Here is a 16274-nt window from a genome sequence, read left to right as displayed (position 1 = left end):
TGGTTTCCAAAGGTTTCAATGCTGAATTTTGCATGGGCCAGTAGTAACAAAGTACTCCGTTCTATGCCTAGTGACCCGAGGTAAAAGTAATTGTGCAGTTTCAGTTCTAGATATTTGTTATACAATAACTATAACAGAGAATTTATAGTGAGAGCAGTAATAGATGGACTATAGCTCTTGGTTACTGGCAAAAAGGCGGGTAAAGTAACTGGCAGCAACTTGCATAGGGTAGTGCCCCCCAAAAACATTGCACACTGTGTGCTGAATTAACAGGCAAAGGGTATCAAAGGGTATTACATTTTGTACACAAAGCTATTAAAACTGCCCTTCCTTTTGAAACAAAACAGGATTTGTTTGTCCATACTGTATATTGCTATGCTGCACAGTGCTGCTTGCATAGGTAGTGCTGTAGAAATAAAAATATACATACATTCATACAAACTGGTTAATTATGTTAAAATCACCCCTGGTCTGGCAGTTCCCACACTCACTTTCATCTGATTCATTAAAATTCTAGTATATCATTATGCTTTTTTTTATAGAGACTAGGTTTTACCTGAAAGTTCCAGGTTACTTCCAAATGGGTCTGATCATCTGACAGAAGTTGGGAAAGGTGGAATCTGCAGAAGGAGATGCCACTGCTCCTGTATAAAAAAATACAAATAGAAATAGGGGATTTCAGAGAATAACTTTCTCTGTCTATGAATATGTCTATGAATTGTGTGGACCCACCCCCCTTTTCACCCTTGCTTTACAATTTATTAGTTTTTAGCACACTTTTCTGTGTGTTCATAGATGAGTTCATAGATGTATGCATTTGAAATGTCCACCCTACAACAAAATTCAAAAGGGACCTTATGGGTACTTTGACAAACTTACTTAGTGCATTTAATCTGCTTAGAAACTGAAGGGAGAGTAAGGTAACTATATGGTGGGAAAAACAGGGGATGTCTAGAAATCCAGCTAGGAGTCCAGTAATTTATTTTTATAAGTAGTTTTTCCAAATGATCTGGTAACTTTAGGGTCTGGAGCTTCTGAAGAACTGTAATTGACTGCCACCAAATGCTAATTTTACATATGTCACAGTATATATAATAGAACTGGTTGGGAGGCACACATAAAGTAAGTGATTTATTTGATGATATTGTGCAATGATAATACAGGTATACACATTGTTCAACAATATGTAGAATAGAACAGAGTTGCCAATTTGAATAATAAGGAGGAACATAAACATAAATAATGTCAACTGACTGGTTTCAAGTTTTGGATCCACTGGGCCTGTTATAAGCTGGTCAGAGGCTATCTAAGTACAAATAATGCACAACCAAGAGTTACATCACTTCTCAAATATGATTAATCCATGTGAACAATTCAACCTTAATTAGCATGTGGTGCCATCTCAAAATACACATTATATCACTATATCCAAAAAAGAAAACAGTACTAAATATGTTCAGTATTACCCAGATGGTCTTCAAAAATGATTCATACCTCTAGAACAGTCCATTAAACATGATAAACAGTCTTAAGAAGCACTGAAAAAACTTTGACAAACAAAGGAACTAAATACAGTAATACACTGGTTTTCTTCAAAGAGCAAATGATTATCTGTGGCTCACAGGAGCTTAAAATGCCTCTGTAGAGTTGGGGATTGATTTATAAATCAGTCTATAACAGGCTGAACTTTGTAAATTTGCCAGCACCCTTTTTTAATGGGATCATAAGCAGGTATCTTTCACTTAGGCTAATGCACATTTATTCACAGTATATTATTGGTACTAAAGAGTTCTAGAGTAATAAGAATGCTCAGTTTTGGGCACACAGAAGTGAACAGAAGCATTTTTATTGGGTGAGTAATGAGTTAGAAGTTGGCAAAACAACAGGGGGCAAGTAATAGTTCAACCCCTTAAGACTCATCTTAATTATGAATGAAAGACAATTAAATGTGAGAATTCATTGCTGCTAGATTTTTGGTTATGATACCTGTTCAGTAAAGCCTTTTTCATTGTGTATTTATTCTAGCTAGTGCTGGTTTGACTTTAGGACAGTACAATAGTGTTCTCTACTATGGAACTTCTGGTAGTGGTTAAAGAAACCTCTGAATTACAACTTTTGTTGACTTTAGTTTTGGATTAAAGTTAAACTCTGGGACACTTAAATTGGTGTTTCCTAGGAAACTATGGAATTTAGTTGCTGCGGGGAGAAAAGACTTGATCGAACTGATGTGTTTTTTGCAGAAGACATGCCAGGATGTCATTCAGTGTCAGAAGCCTTAATATTTCATGTTGAAGATAACAAAACGTGTTGCATAGACATATAACATATTTTGCAGGAGGAAATTATTCACAGACACAAAAGTTCTGATTAGTGGTGAGCTAATTTTTGTATTTGCTGGGAAATTCCGCATTTTGCCATTGGTGATTTTTTCGTGAAAATTCGGGGCAACACTTATAGTGTTTAATGTATTTGGAGTGAGAAGAAAAAGTCACGGCTGTGTCAAAAACATTTGCAGACACGGGTGCGTCAAAAACATTGTGATCGCATCAGAAAAGTCACGGTCATGTCACAAAGCCACATGGTAGCTGCAATCTGGGAAATTTTCACCATTTTAGCAAAGCAAAAATGGGACAGATTTCCTTATCACTAGTTCTGATTTATCATCAGTTGGTAATTGTTATTAATATTTTAAAAACAGTTAGTTAAAACTTTACTGACTCACAAACAAATTAAACTGGTGGGAATCTTTGTGGATTTCTAGTTCAGTCTTAGATAAATCACCCTCTAAATTCTTTAGATGAGTAAAAGAATCAGAAGCCCACTCGTACTGGAGCTTTACATGACAGGTAGGATTGAGCAACTTCTAGTCAATCCCACTCTTGTATAGTAAACAGTCAGTAGAAGATTATAACATGTATTCATACAGTGTAAATAATTGTAAGTGAACCTGTAGGCCAAATATTCAGGTAAAATATGTACCTGACCCTGTAAGCATCCTGTCTGGCCTTTGTGGCTAAAGCACAGGTAATATGATGCTTTGCTCAAAACCTTTAGGAGACAACAGTTGTTGACTTAGCGGAGGCTAAATATCCAGAAACTGTCAACAATTTAGACAGTTGACTTGGCAACCTTTACCTCTTTATTGAGAATGTTTTACATTTAAATTGTTGACTTGGCAACCTTTTACCATTTTATTTGCGAATTCCTTGCTGTATAATGGTGGAACATTTGGGGCTCTCTTGTGTATTTGATAATTATTCTTATCAGCTCAGTACAGGTACAAGCCCTTCCTGGTTAATAATCTCCCTTGTGCCCTACACTTTATTTAACTTGCAGACAATTATTATTTTGCCATAGTATAGATAACAAAAATCCATTTACTGTTACAGGTTTAGCACTTAGAGTCTTGTGGACATTCACATATTAATAAATTGTTCATTCTGTCGGCCACTTTTCCCAGAAGATTTGATTGTTTGTAGTGGTCTAGTTGACTACTGGTTGTGTTTGAATCAATGGATGCAATGAATATTTTGCAGTTTAATTCTTTCAATCTCTGGATTCTTCTCCCAGTGCCATACAATACATAAAATAGTTTGAGAAATACATTCTGACTAATTACCCTACACATGACAAGAATTTCCATGTTGCTGAAACATACAGAAACTGGCAATGAATCCATATATAGATTGTAAGCTCTATGGGGCAGGGACCTCCATCCTCTTGTGTCTTTGACTCTTAACTTATTGCAACTGTATCTTGTATTTATTTGTATTTATTGTTATACTTTGTATTTATCTGTTATTGTAATAACCCGTTTTATGTATTGATTTATTGTTCTACTGTACAGCGATGTGTACATAAGTAGCGCTTTATAATTAAAGATATTCATACATACATACATGCATACATACATACATACATACAAAGGGCACCAGCAAATGTAAAAAATATAGTCACAATATCATCTGAAATATTTACTGCAACTTGTATTTCTACGACAGGTTTACCTTCAAGTCCGCTTTATTACAAAAAAGCATTTTCATATTGCTTTAATGCTTTAAGAATGGCTAAGGGTATCAAAACACACAGGTATTCTGGAATTAAGAGGCTTTTATTAAGATCAAGTGTACATTATGTATCAAGGCCACTCTTTGATTTCAAACATTTTTTCAAAGAATATCTGATCCCTGATAGAACACAATTTAAAGCAGGGTTGTTTAAACCTACACACACTCCAAGACCTAGATGAAAAGATGCCATTGAATGGCTGACCAAACATGTGTATAAATGGTCTGCACGTAACACATTCACACAAAATAATAGTTACAGCATTGCTTGTTAAAATAGTAGTAAAAGTAAAGATGGATAAAACAGAACAGTATACTGTAGGCAGCCAATCTCATAGTTCAAATTGCAGCAGGGAATTAATATGGTTATACGCTGTGTACAATGGTGACACATTGGAATAACTGAAATTGCATTGATTTGCACACTGCATTGCTGCTTCAGTCACTTTTTTTTTTGCTGTAATACAGTACGTGTTGTGTATTGTTCCTTCTTTTATGGGCCTGTAACTCAAGCCCAGGGGCGAAATGGTATATATTATTATCTATTGTGGTGACACATTGGTAATTGAAATTATATTGCTGTTTTTGCACATTATTGCTATTTTGTACACTGTATTGCTGCGCTGTTCACCTTTTGTTAAAATACATATTGTGTATTGTCTCTCTTTTTTGGGGCCTGAAACTCAACAAATCACTGTGTAAGTTTATTATGCGGCTGAGATGACAATAAAAGGATCTGCACTACTACTACTGAACTGAAACTGCTTTCATATGACTATTGCAATATTAGGTATCTGCTTGTTTGTTACTATAGATTAGAGAACCAGGGAAAATTTCAGGGTAATGTGGCTCTGTGTGACCAGGTTTATTGTTTTTGTAAAGTTTAATTTTGATTAAAAGTCTATCAAACTGTGGATAAGAACTGCTTGGTTTCATGTCCAATCCCTGTACGTGATCAAGGTTTGCAGAAGTGTGTTAAAGTATATTATTGGAGTGCACTTGCCAAAGCACAACTTAATATTGGCAACATTTGTGCCTGGGCAGTAACCCATGTTGAGATGTTTGCTTGCTTTCATTGTTTTAACTGCCCCTGGCTTAAAAAAAAAGCTAATAATTGATTGGTTGCTATGGGTTTTTGCCCAGGTGCAAATTTGCCCAGTGTTTATAAATAAGCACCACTGTGTCATAATGTTTCTGGGACCAATACAGTAATATGGTTGTTTTGTTCAGCATTCTTAGTTCATGGAGGTGTGAAAAAGGGATGAGGATTTTCAATTTTTATATTATGACTTTTTTTTCTTAAAATCAATTTTTACTTATCTGCGTTGTTTAATTTGAACAAAAGTTAAGATCACTGAGTTAAAGAATAAATATACATGGAACTCTGGTGAGTAGAGGTGTTTTAATGGCTATGCTAGATGAAAATGTGTGCCAAGTAAGATATCTAAGGAACCCTCAAAAATTAAATCTAGGTGAAAACCAAAACTTAGCCTCTGCATTATGTCACTTCTGGTTTTTGTGATGTCATTTCTGGTTTTTGCGATGTCACTTCTGGTTTTTCTGATGCGCACCTCAGGGGTGGGACAGATGAACCAGAATGTGGGTAATTGGGTACAGTTTGAGTGCAACTCTACCAAAAGATTTATCAGTTGGAAAAACTATATAAGATAATGGGAGGTGGAAGATGTATATTTACATATCTGGAATGATTGGGACCTGGAGTTTTCCAGGTAACTGATCTTTCCGTAATTTGCGTCTCCATACCTTAAGTCAGATAAAAATTAATTAAACAAATAAACCCAATAGGATTGTTTTGCCACCAATATGGATTCATACAGCTTTGTTACCATCAAGTCCAAACTACAGTTTTATTATTACAGAAAAAAGGAATTCATATTTAGAAATTAGAATTATTTGCTTAAAATTGACTTAATGGGAGATAGCATTCCCATAATTTGGAGCTTTCTGGATAAAGGGTTTGCAGATAAGGCATCGCTCACATATATTTTATAATTGCAGTTATAACTGAATTTTTTCTTTTAAAGCCAAATTTTCTTCATGTTTTTTACTTTTTCTACTGCCTAATTGAAATGCAAAATTTGTGATACATATCAATAAATTAAAGAAAAGACCAAATAATCTGCTAATTATAAAAAATGAATTAGTGTATGTTATTCATCACATGATTTATGGTTGAGCCATTTTTGTTCAGATTTCTCAACCACTGGAACCACATTTATGCTAAAATTAACCAAAGACTTATCAATTAAATTGAACTGTAAATATTGCTTAATAAGAAATGGTCCCTGCTACTGCAAATGGAATAAATGTAAAACAAACTCGACATCTGCCCAGAGGCATTTCAGTAGTATTAATTGCAAATGTGTTAATATAAGACTACAGTCAATTGTCTGCACAGCCTCAGACTGATAATGAAGCATGAGGAAAACCAATTAATAATATTTGTAAATCGTTCCTTGCATACTGGTGTTAGCAGAGAAGAAGGTGCACTACTTACTTTGAAGTAAAGCCATTCCCAGTGGGACCTTGGAAGCTCTGTTGCAGCCAAGTATTTAATGCTTTGTTTTGCTGGTTCAGATTGGATGCAATATTGATTAAAAAACCCCATCAATAGCCACACTGAAGAGTTCTATTTGCACATAACTCGATTGACTGTTGTTTAATAAACCCATACTGTAATTGTAGCCTTACACTTTCTGGTTTTGCTCCAACAGAGAGTGGTGTGGTTCTACTTAGATTCCATAATGGGTCTTAGTTAGCTTTCCCTGTAATACCATCAGAGTAATAGCACAGAGCATTCTAGCCATGCCAAGTATATATATTTAAAGTGATACAGACAATTAAAAAACTACACTTTAAAATATTAATGTACATAAAAAGTTATCTATAGGTCACGTTGATTATTTTTCACTAATAGGGCTGCTTTTATAAGTAATTGTTACCTGAAGTTCCTAAACCTGACTGTTTTGCCAACCTGACTGTCCCTTCTCAGCCTGTCAGTTATAGCTTCTAATGCTAATGGACTCCTGCTGCACCAATATGGCAGCCCCCTCATAGAGGAACATAAGGGAAAAGACAGGTAATGGAAAAGCATTGGACAAATATTTTTAAGCCAAAATTATAAATAGCATGCAAAGAAAAGGTTATGATAGATGTTGAAAGAGGTTTAATTTCTGGTGTCAGTATCTCTTTAATATAAAAATAAGAGTTTCATAATAACCACAAAAATGAAGATATGACTAGATTTTGTAAGGAAATGTTTCAAAGGTCCATCCTGATGCAATAGCGGCACATAGACAGCACAAGTAATAAACCCTTACATGGCCACTATTATATCTAAGAGTTAGGACATGTAGCACGGTCCAGTGTGAAGCAAGCTACAGCATTTGTGACACTAAAGATGGAGCCTAGGACTGGCAGCCAGTGAGACCCAAAGACATCAGCTAACTTTTGCATTCTATTTTTGATGTCCAACACTGGTCTGTAGCTTTTTTACAGTCCTACCAAGAAAACTCAACTGTTTGGGGCTGATTTACTAATCCACGAATCCGAATCCCGAATGGGAAAAAAATCGGATTGGAAACGAACATTTTGCGACTTTTTCATATTTTTTGCGTTTTTTTCGTCACCGTCGCGACTTTTTCGTAGCCGTTACGACTTGCGCGAATTGTCGCAACTTTTTCATAGCCATTACAAATTTCGTGAATTGTCGCGACTTTTTCATAGCCATTATGACTTTCGTGAATTGTCGCGACTTTTTCATAGCCATTATGACTTTCGTGAATTGTCGCGACTTTTTCATAGCCATTATGACTTTCGTGAATTGTCGCGACTTTTTCATAGCCATTATGACTTTCACGAATTGTCGCGACTTTTGAGCTCGAAAAATTCGCGACAATTCGCAAAAAAATCGCAAAATACCGATCATTACGAAAAAAACGCATTCGGACGCTTTTCGGACGTTCGTGGATTAGTAAATGTGCCCCTTTGTTTACTTGGCCATGGTTGAAAATCAAGGCAACTTGACAGGGCCAAAAAAAGGCAATGGTTCTGTTTCATGGGGAGGAACCAAAATAGCAGTATAGTAGTAACTAGTATATGTATGCATGTATGAATGTATAACTTTAGTTATAAAGTGCTACAAGTGGTCATGTGGCCATGTGGTCTGAGACACAATAGAAAGGAGGTCCCTGTCCCATAGAGCTTACAGTCTAAGTGGGTGGGTAACATAAAGGCACAAATTGGATGTTAAAAATGCACAAGGTCTGGGGGTAAGCCCATAAGTGCAGGACTAGACAAAAAGTTAGTTTTTTCTTAAAGAGAATTAGAGATTGTTCCTTACGGAGGAATTCGGGGATGGATTTCCAGAGGTAATGAGCAGCAAAGTAGAAAGGTTTAAGATGAGATATGGCAGTGGGTGTGGATGGTGTAAAAAGATGGTGGCCCTAAGAGGAGCGGAGGAGATGGCCAGAAACGTACAGTGAGAAGTAATGAAATGTAGTGACGAGCAGAGGAATTAAGGGCTTTGAAAGTTAGCATTACAATATAAGAATAAAGGTCTGACAGCTAAAACTTATGTATCATCAGAAACATTGAGTGAGAGATGAGTACGTCATTGCACGCACCCATGTAGTACAACATGTCAGTCTGGAAAGCTGATAAAGATACTGTTGCACACAATCACTTTCAACCCAGTTTTACAATCTCTCATTTAATTGGGGTTGAAAGAAATGTAATATTGTAATCAAGAAATGTAAGAAATGTGATATTGTAATCAAACAGTTACAGTTTGCTCAAGCTTAATGAAGATGTCTGAGCGCCATAATGTGAGGTGTAGATATTAACTGGGGACCCTCTCTTCTGAGGGTCACTGCAAAGAAAACTCAATCCCCATTTCCAACCCCATCCCCATTGGTAATGGATGTGTAAATATGAATGGGTGCTGTCATAAAGGGGGTTTCTTCATAATCTTCAATGCAACACTGACATGAATTTATAGGAAAAATAGCAATGGAATGATGTGAATTTAGCATCTATTGAACAGTTAAATCATCTTTACACGAAGGTATATCTCACCTTTTACATGGTTTGCTCATTGATCATGCAGAACTGGTTCAGAGCCTGGGTGTAGATAAGATATTCACTCCAACAGGATATTGATTTTAGTTTATAGGAGCCACATAAATAAGCTGTAGCCTTCTAAAGAATGTTTGGTTTCCCATCAGATTTGTTTTTATTTGCCCCATTTATCCTTTGAATAATGGGAAGCACTAAGCACTTCAATTATGTGTGACCTGCAAACCTGGCTCCCTCTATGTTGTGTAGTTTACCATTCCTTATGCACCTACTTACATTGATTTTATATGCCCAAGGTGCTTGACTAAAGGATCATGTGTAATATTTTCATTTCTCCAAAGCTAAGGTTTACCTTGCCATATAGCTCTAAAGTTATCAATATATATTTAAAACCTGCTGTCTGAAGACAAGATTAAAGAAAGTAATGAATTGTAGAGTTATAGGTAGAAGTGGCCTATTACTATAGTAGCTACATGATTTAGGATCTCTCATTGCTTGTAATAAGTAATAGCAGATGTCCTAGGGAGTCATTGGGAACCTAACTTGATAAAAGGACTTGCACTTCTATGGGCCCTTGTGCATAAAGACCCATGTAACACTAATTCACTAGTTCATATCTATACCATTGTTATGTATAGACACTTGCTAGTTGCTAGTATTTCTGTGTAGCTAAAAATTAGATAAGTAGCATTCTATATGGCAGGACACATACTTTAGCCTATTTTCAGCATCCTGCACTCTTGTGCCTCTGGCCACTTGGCACATGGTACTTGCTGTATTCAGCCATCATTACACCTTACCTATACAATGCACTGGATTCTGGTGAAAACATGAACCTATGGAAGAAAACATTGCTTAATGACAAAGATACGTTACTACTACGATGCTCATTTACTAAATGATTGCAAAGTATGAAAATTCATTTTATTTTTTTTTGCCATGAACAACGCAACCTTTTTTTTCCCATAGAATTTCAGTATATCTACAGAATGCCTGGCACAAAGTGATGTGCCATATGCAGAAGGCACAATTATTTGCCTACTTGGTAAATTGTTCTCATCTGGACACAACTGTCCCCTGCAAAGGGTGGCATATGAATAGGACATGAAGCTCTTTATTTACCACCTGATCATGGTAAGTGTTAAGTACAGGGCATCCATGTGTACAGAGCCGCCATCAGAAATCATGGAGCCCCCATAGGGACGCCCCTCCCATGTTGCCCAGTTATTAGCCCACTGGTCAGCTAGGCTCCCTTGGTGGTAAAAAAAAACCCTTGAATGCACAGTCACACCATTAATGTGCCCCAGCCACTCCCCAGCCATGCTATCCATCACAAGCCCTTTTGCAACATGAGAATATTGCTTTTGTAGCTTGGGGCCCCTCCTTTTCCACATGACCCCTAACAGCAGTACCCTGCTTGCATCCCAAAAATTTGCACTCTGCACCTTGCTGCTAATGCTTAATACATAGATACCATTTGGGCCTGGTGTAAAATCTGATTTTGCAGTGATGTATTGAGACATGGATATAGTCCGCAGCCAATTTGCTTAGGTCCCTGTTGATAATGGATCATTCATTCAAGGACCAAATGTTCACATCAGCTTGATTTGACCTTCTATCTATTATCTTTATTATTATATCTATCTTTCCTCTCAAGGCAACTTCCACGATTTCACTGAAAGCACGCCGCCGCGTATGCCATCCCACCGGCGATTTACATTTTTGCAGGTGGAATAGCATTTTGGGGAGATTAGTCGCCCGCGAACAGGGAGATTTGTCGCGGGCGACTGATCTCCCCATGTGCCAGAGCCCTTATGGGGAAGAACTTTCACAAACCCCTCCAAACATGTTAGATAAGGTAGATTTAATTGAGTTTGGAGATAGAATGCATTAGATCAGGGTAAACCATTTCACTTCCTACTTTTTCACTGAGAGAGAACAGTGTAGGAGTAGATTCAGTACTTCACATTTTATCCACTTCTGACCACCAGGAAGACTAATTCCGCAACAGAATGTGTCCTTATGTGAAACAGTATGTTCAAACAAGGTTTGCCTATTTTCTGTCAACGTGGTAGCTGCACTTTCATGTTTTAACAAGATATACTTTCTTTAAATTTCCCAGCATAAAAGGTTCCTGCATTTAAGTCTACTGTATTCTCCTTTTAACCAATTTGGTCCTAGGGTGGTCTTTCTTCATTGCAGCTATGGTGCCGACTTTAACAAAAGTGCCTTCCCCTCTCTCATGTTCAGTGTCATCTCAGCAGGAAAGGGAAGATTGTAAGGCAGACAAATAAACATTTGTCACTGGCGTCGGTTAGTTCTGACATCCTGCCACAACTTTATTCTTTTGTGAAAGATACCGGTGGAAAAACAAAACAGCAAACACCTTTGCAATCGCATTTTTTATTTGCATTTGAATGCTTTGATGGCAGAGTAGCAGAAACCCACCTACAGTAGCAGCCTCCACAGCAATTGAGAAAATGTGCTTAGAGAATGCAGGCAGCGAGCGCACACTAACAAGAACAGCACGCCGGCTTCTCCATTACATCGTGCCTCTTCCCACACAAAAAAGAGAAAGTGGGATGAATACAGAAGACGTGGTGCTTTCAAGTTCATGTGCAGGGCACTGGAAACAAAGGCACTCTCCTCTCTGCAAACCGCGGGCTGGTTCTGATTCTTTCCATTAAAGGTTCTGTAACCCAAACTGAAGTGGCTGGAGGGGAGGGTTCATTGGGTTTGTTCAGTAACATTATATTCACTATGTAATGTAAAATCATGGTGAGGTGTTTTCTTTCTTACTTTAAGATTACTGACTGAATGTGGTAATCAATATAATTATATTATAATGTGGCATTTACACATTTATACCAATAGGTGAATATTTTGTATAGTCACATACATTTAAATGCTTTTCAGTGTAACAGTTATATAGTGGGTGGGTTCTGGTATCTTCTTAGAGAGAAACAGGCTGGCATTAAACCGGACTAGAGTAGAAATATGCTGCTGAAAATCGTTTTTTATTAGGAACCTAATACATCAGGGATCCCCAACCTTATATACCAATGAGCCACATTCAAATGGAAAAAGTTTTGGGGAGCAACACAAGCATGAAAATGGTTCCTGATGGTACCAATAAGAGTAATAATTGGCTATTTAATAGCCCCTATGTGTACTGGCAGCCTACAGAAGGCTCTGTTTGCCATTATGCCGAGTTTTTATGCAACCAAATCTTGCCTCAAGCCAGAGATTAAAAAATAAGCACCTGCTTTTAGGCCACTGGGAGCAACATCCAAGGGGTTGGGGAGCAACATGTTGCTCACAAGCCACTGGTTGGGGATCACTGTAATACATCTTATTTAAAGTACAACAAAGCCCTACCCATATTGTGCCCCATCTGGGCACTTAATCATAGGCTCATAGGTCTTAGCCTGCCTATTTCACCCACAGGCACTACAGATTTGCCTTGGTCATTCAATTATTTGCATTTCTTTTCTATATCTTTCCAATTTTCACTCTGGCAGCCAAAGAACCATTACTCTGTGAAGCTACAATTTTATTATCGTTTCTTTTTGTTCCTGATCTTTCTGTACAGTCCCTCTCCTATTCATATTCCAGTCATTCAAAGCATTGCCTGGTTGCTGAGGTAAACAAGGCCCTAGCAACTGGATGGCTGCTGAAATTCCAAACTGAAGAACAAAAAAGCTATATAACTGAAAAACCATGAAAAATAAAAAATGAAAAAACAATTGCAAATTGTCTCACCCCTTTAAGCAGCCATCATGGAAACATGCATTATGCTGCCAAGGCATCAAACACATTTGTGGATCCATATTTTTTAGGAAGAACCAAGCAAAGCAGTAATTGAAAAACTTCCTTCCCTAAAACTTCATACTGCTCACTTTGTGTAAAGTGCAGGTGCCCAGATCTACCCACAAAGTGTTTTATGGTTCTGCCCCAGTGTTGCTCTCTATTTAATTACTATGTATTGTTTGTAGATTGTAATGGGCTGCAGGTACTTAGAATAAAGGGAAACCTAGTGAAATTATGAGTAAAATTAGTTGTTTTGCAAAAATCCAATACTCTGCCATTGATAAATGATAGAAAAGGTAACAAAAGAAATTGCAGGGTTACCTTTTGTATGAATAGTTTCCAAACACAGCCTTATACATACAGTGCACATATATAAATGCGTGCTTAAACGTAATGTTACATATTTTTAATACACGTTAAGCTCACCCAGAGAACATTAACAAGCACTATGAGTGTTAGTGTCCTAGTAATTTCCATTGCCCCCTGGGTCCATAGGCACACTGTGTCTGTAACAGAATCTCTCTCTCCAACACAGATTGGCATTAAGTATAGAAATGTTGATATTGTTATACTGCCAGTAATTTTTTCCATTCCCATGGAGATTTTCTTTACATGTTTCATGTTGAGAAATTAAATATATATAGGTATTGCATTTTTTTTTCAACCCTTAGTTTACATGCAGGGAGCATTCCTAAACATACGATATACATTGGCCAGCTGATTCCAGAATCAGGATATTGTTTTGTCCATTAATTTAAAATTACTCCAATTATGAGCTTTTGATGGTCGGGCCCTCTCTTCATCACCCCAAAGGACACGGAACCCTCTTCTTCTCCAATCAGATCATTGTCTATGCAGCCTGTAACAGATGCAAGCAATTTACTTCTTTATTTCTGCATATTCAGTGTGAGCGGGGCTGCCGGTGACCTATAACCCTAGAGCCTGCAGGATTCTAACCCTATGAAATTAAAGCTCTTTGCTCACTTATCCCCAAACGCTCTGCTGGTGCTAAGCAGGCATCCCGCTGCATAGCAACGCTGACAGTCCGTGCTCATTCATACACCAGCGTAATCAGAGATTATTAAGGAAAATATACAGTGCTTTAATTTGATGAGATTGGTTATAGGTAGTACAGTTAAAGGTCACTTTCTCCGTGTATCTCCCTCGGTCTCTGTAATATTTCCCTCTCGGTCTGAAATGCTGAGCCCTAAACAGCAGGCCAAGAAGAACACATTTATTTTTGACATGCTGGGATGATGAGCTCAATAGGGATAAAAATGAATTATTTAAAGATTGGATAAACAAAACATCCTGTGCCAGCTTTTACCTTTTATTCCCTTGTAGGCTTTGTGTGTGTATTTAATGTTTGCATTATTTGAAATGTAGAAGATTGCCACAATGAAACAGCCTGGGCCGGGGTATGGGGGGTGGGTGGCACCAGTGCAAGGACTGAACCTAATAAGCCACTTATGGTCATGTCAAGGACATGCCTGACCTTTAACACAAATGGCAGGGGCAGACCCATGTCTCTTCATATTCTTGAACCAGTTTGCCTTGTTCAGAGGTAGAATACACATCAGGGTTTAGCAAATATTTTCCTGTAAGTGTCTGCCAGTCATGCTTCACCATCTCGAGCGTGCTGGTTTTAGCAAGTGTACATCAGTCTTGCAGGCTGTGAGCTGTATGCCAAGCAGTTATGGAGATCAGCCATAGTACCGGGCACCACTGATTTTAGGGTGTAAGAAGCACCACCTTGAGAGTAAGGATTTACTCTTAAGGATTTTGGTCTGATTTTTTAGAATGTCATAAGCTGACTGCAAGTGCTTCATCCTTTTGACTCATAGTTTACTAGCATGACTTTACACAATTAAGGAATAAAACAACTAATCTGGATATAGTTTATCTAGTATATAATTTATAACTGTAGTTTCTATTTAGACTTTCATGCAGAGCGATAAATGAATGATCAGGGTGTCAGTGCAATTAAATCTTAAACTTTAAATTGTTAAACAAGTAACAGAAATATGTGGGTTTTGGGGTGCTTGGATGCAGTTACCAGAGGCATAACTATAGGGGTGCAGACCCTGTTGCTAGAATGGGCAGGCCTGGAGCCCACATTCCAAGGGGGGCCTGGAATCCAGAATATACATGTATATATATATATATCTATCCTGTTTGTTTTGACAGAGAAGTCAGTGCAGCGTTTCTGTGAGTGCTTATGGCTGTATTTACATAGACCTTTCTGATAAAGCTTACTTTTCTTCTCCTTTAATATTCTAGTGCCACACATCCATCTTCTCCTTGTTCCAAGGATATCTTGTGGCTGCCCTAGCTGTGCAAGTAGCAAAAGTTCATTTTAGCATATATGGGCTGATTTTACTCTGCTTCATATGAACACAGACCAGACCAGTCACAAGGGATCCATGGTCCTACATGAACCACAGATGTATGGTAAACAAGACAAATCTTTTGTTAAATGTATCTATAGGCAGAGAACAAGTGAATATTGTCAATGTCTCTCATGCCTTAGACAACTTTAGATGAAGACCACTTGCATGTCTTCTTATTGTGGACACACAGCTTGTAATGCCCCTAGTTCTTTAGTGACTAATCTAAATGAATGAATGATAAAGAAACATACAGTATAACTGGATATACAGCTAATGTATCAAGGAAATCATTAATGGAAACACCAGTGATGTCAACAAAAGCTGCTTACTGCTATGACTTTGGAACATCAACTGCTGCATTTCACATTCTTTAACAAATGGCACATGCAGTTCCTTGTGGCCATTGCACCTGTTTCTTTTTTTTCTTAGCATTTTGTTTGTAATGAGCAGCTTGGTAACAGCAATTCATGTTGGTGCTTTCATTTAACCGCTTTGCTGGAAATGGTATCTATCACATAGCTTGAGAGGAACTAGTCCTTGAATGTTTGGATGTAGACGGTCTCTTTTTACCCATAATTGTTCCTACTCACTTTCCATCCTTCTTGCATACTGTCATAACCGTAAACAAAGTTTCTCTGCAGGCACCAAACAAAGTTGTAGTTATTGTCACAGAGAACCCTATTAGACATTCAGCAATGAAGGAATGTAGTTACATGTCTGTGTACATACTGTATATGATGCACTGGTTACAGCATATACAAAAAGCCAAGCTCTTTGATCAAAGCACTTCTGTAAAGATCCTATACTCTCAGGAGTGCACATACCTAACATCTTAAAGTACTGCTTTAATACCTGAGTGTCATCCTGGTGATTGCTTCTTTCTTAACTGGAATTTGGTCGGCCAGTTAAT

This window comes from Xenopus tropicalis, chromosome 3 (assembly GCF_000004195.4).
Source record: "Xenopus tropicalis strain Nigerian chromosome 3, UCB_Xtro_10.0, whole genome shotgun sequence".
In the NCBI taxonomy this organism is placed as follows: Eukaryota; Metazoa; Chordata; class Amphibia; order Anura; family Pipidae; genus Xenopus; species Xenopus tropicalis.
The sequence above is the reverse complement of the archived record's forward strand: the minus strand, read 5'-3'. Positions refer to the sequence as shown.